Source organism: Cryptomeria japonica, chromosome 3 (genome assembly GCF_030272615.1).
Source record: "Cryptomeria japonica chromosome 3, Sugi_1.0, whole genome shotgun sequence".
NCBI classification, from domain to species: Eukaryota; Viridiplantae; Streptophyta; class Pinopsida; order Cupressales; family Cupressaceae; genus Cryptomeria; species Cryptomeria japonica.
In genome coordinates, this window is record NC_081407.1 from 9,958,092 (window position 1) to 9,961,898 (window position 3,807).

Below are 3,807 nucleotides of genomic sequence, written 5' to 3' on the forward strand. Positions count from 1 at the left end.
CTCGTATTATCATCATCTAACCTCTTATAGTTATCCTCATTGAAAGTACATATAAAAGCATAATGACCAATTCTTTCACAATCAAAACATTTAAAGGGCAACTTACCTTTGTATTTCACAAATCCTTTTTTCAAACTTCTCACAAAGTTTGCTTCCACTTTTGTCATGGACATTACTAGATTCAAGTTCATCTTCAATCTTCTTGGTGACTTTGAATGTTGCTTCCTTTTTCTCATTATGTTGCTCACTAAGTTCTACAATCTCCAAGGCAAAGAGCGATCCATAGAGCTAGTCCAAGTTATATTTATCCAAATCATGACTTTCTTCAGTGGCAAGCTTCATCGACATATAGCTTTTAGACAATGTTCTCATTACTTTTCCTTCAACATCTTCTTCTTCCACTTTTCCACCAATATCTATGATTGCATTAACAACCACATTCACTCATTGCATGTAACATTCACTGTTCTTATCTTCAAACATCCTCAGTGTCTTTTGTGCTTTAAGTTTTGCAACTTGACTTGCTTGGTCTTCTCATCTCATTCATAAATGTTGCTCAATTTATCCCAAATTTTCTTTACACTTGTGCATCCATTGATCTTGAAAAACTTTGTGTCACTCAAACTCCTAACAAGTATATTGCTCACCTCAATTTCCAGAGCCGCGACTGCGAGGGCTTCCGTCACGACTGTGAGGGCTTCCATGTCTGCGATGTCGTCTGCCACGACTGCGAGGGCTTCCATGTCTGCGATGTCGTCCGCCGCGTTGCCATCTGCGACTACGACTAAGGTCGTCGCTGCTGCTTGCGAGGCCGACCCTTTGCAATCCGCCCTAACCCCTGGTGCGGCTACGACTGTTGCTAAGGCTGCCGCGTTGCCGTCTGCGACTGCTGCTAAGGCTACCGCTGTTGTTCGCGATGCTAACTCTTTGCATTCTGCTCTAACCCCTGGTGCGGCTAGTCCTGGTGTTGTTCTTGGGAGCTCTGCTGGGGTTTCGGATGGTGGTACGGTGCTTCCTGCACCCTTTGCAGCCGATCGGGGTACCCGTGGCTTAGGGCCTGTGGCAGTTTCTGTTTGCAAACCTCTGGTTTTCAAGGTGTCTGTAGATACGGACATGGAGATCGTCCACACTTCCTCAGTGTTTGAAGCTCATGGTCTGATTTGCAGGTTCCGGGGTTTTTGGCCAAGCCTTCCTCAGCTGCATACTTGGATCTCCCAAAGCTGGGAACCGATCATAAAAGGTTCAGTTAACATTTTTCCCTCAGCCAAGGGTTTTTTCATTGCTAAATTTGAATTTGCAGAGGACAGATCGAAAATCTTAGGGATTAATCCTTTCAGATGGGAGGACAAATATGTTTTGATGGTTAAACCTTGGTTCTCAAGCTTTAATCCATCTACTAATTCATTTAATGAGATTCCTATTTGGGTTAGGCTCCCCAACCTTCCCCTTCATCTTTGGACGGATTCTCTGCTAGAGGAAGTAGGGGAGGCTTTAGGTGAATTTTTAATGATTGATAAGGAATCCTACCAAATTTATCATTCTACTTATGCTCGTATTTTGGTTAACATTGATGTCTCTAAACGGCTTCCAGCTGAGTTAGAGATTGAATCTTCCTTGGGATCTTGGGTCCAACCACTCGACTTTGAAGGTGTTAGAATATTTAATCTTTACTTAGCTTAGGTTTATTTTTTATTTAGTTTAGGATATTCCTTTGGAATTCCTACATGTAATTTGTCCTCTAGTACATGTGTGAGGACAAGTCATTTCTTTTATTTTCCTTTATTAAGGAATATTAGATTTCCTCCATAAGAGGATGTGGACACATGGCACACACATTTTATGAATGGTGGCATTCATAGATTTGGGAGTTACTTTGTAACTCCTCTCCTCATCTCTATTTAAGAGATGCCTCCTCTCTCATTTCTTCTTAATGACAATATTGTAAAGAGCTTCTCTCTCTCTCTCTCTCTCTCTCTCTCTCTCTCTCTCTCTCTAATTTTTAGGCATTGCCTCATTCATAATATCACAAGGGGTTTTTCTTTGCTTTTCCCCTTTCAAAAGTTCTTGTGCCTCCTTCTTCACATTTGGGTGATGCTCCAAGGTCTTTGCTTTTCTCATGGTAACAATTACTTCATCATAAACTTTCTTGGATTAATTTTCCTTTCCTTGCTCTTTTATTTCCTTTCATGGTATCAGAGCAGGTTTCTAATCCTTGTTTTAAGTTAACATTGATGAAGGTTACCATTCTGTGGAGTTCACCTTGTTGGAGGCATTCTTGAGAGGAGAAGAAGTTCTTTTCTAATATTTTCTATTGTGTAGGTTTTGGTTTTAGATTTTAATTTTAATTTTTTTTTCAAACTTGTTAACAAGTTTGCCTGCAGGTTTAATCTCCTATTCTAGTTAGTTTTTTATTAAAAAAGGGCTTTGGAAGGCTTGCCGCCAAAGTTCCTCCTTTTTTTAGTTTGAATTTGTATCTTTGGAAGGCTTGCCGCCAAAGTTTCTTTTTTTTAGTGTGCATAGTTTGGAAGGTTTACCGCCAAACTTAGTCTCCTTAATTTATTTGGTCGGCTTGCCGCCAAAACTAATTTATCATTAAACTTCATTTCTGATTCACTTGCAGATTTTAACCTTTTTCTTGCTTACAACTATTCTGATTCAATTTGTTTAAATCTGCCATTCAGTCCTAACATCTTTATTTGCAGGTGTTATTGATAAATAAAAAGGATAATCTTTATTTAAACTTAAATTTGTTGAGGATTAAACTCAAACTTAAATTTGTTCTTCTTGTATGTTAGTATCTGTTTTGTTTTTCATAGTTCCTTCAAATTTTATATCTATATATCTAAGTCAGTTGGGTTTCTTAGTCTCAAATTCTTCAAACAATAAAGAAGATTAAAAACCACTTTAAAGGAAGTCTTGTCCATTCTCCCAACGGTCTTCTGCAATATCAAACCACAGGATTATTTATTTGTCCTCTGCAATACTTTAAAAACAAGAAGAAGAAGATTACAAAAGAATATATATTTATTCGAACTTCTGGTAATCCGTTAAATGTTGTAGCATCAGTTCTGTTGGTGTTACAAGCACATAAAACAGAGTCTTCTGTAAAAACTTCAAAAGCTGTGTTTTTAAGTTAGTTTTTCTAGTGGTTCCATGTTAGGTTCAATGTGAATTAGTTCTTAGCTTTGCAATAGCGATTTTCTTTTTCAGGCTGTTTAAATTAGGTGGGATGCTTTGAAGAAACACCCATTTGCATTTCTTCACCAGATTTCATAGTTTTTCCCTTAACAGTTACCTTACAGTCAAATATATATGCAATACCCAGAATAATTTATAAAGAATTGAGAGATTCTTTTGATAGAATCACATTACAGTTCATCACATTGCAATGCACTGAAGAACTCATAAAAAATTAACGGTTTCTTTTGATAAAATCACATTACAGCTACTCAAAAGAAACTGCAAAACTCACGCGGCTTGTTATCCTTTCACTGTAGCGAGAGGAAGGTGGTTGTTACTCGTCTCATCCATCTGCGTTGTCTAAATTTCCCGCCTCACTGTTTTTTATCACCTCTCCAGCTCTCAGCGCCCATAGGGCTCTCTGCGCAGCTACCTTATTCATAAACAACACTGCTAAAATAGAAACTAATGTCTACTAAAATAGAAACTCTGCGCAGCTACCATAGGGCTCTCTGCGCAGCTACCTTATTCATAAACTTGATTGCCCTTCAATTGTAGGTGATTCACTTGTAGATTTGTTTGTTTGTGTTTATTAGTCTTAGACAAAAGCCGAGCTTTTCCTTTCCT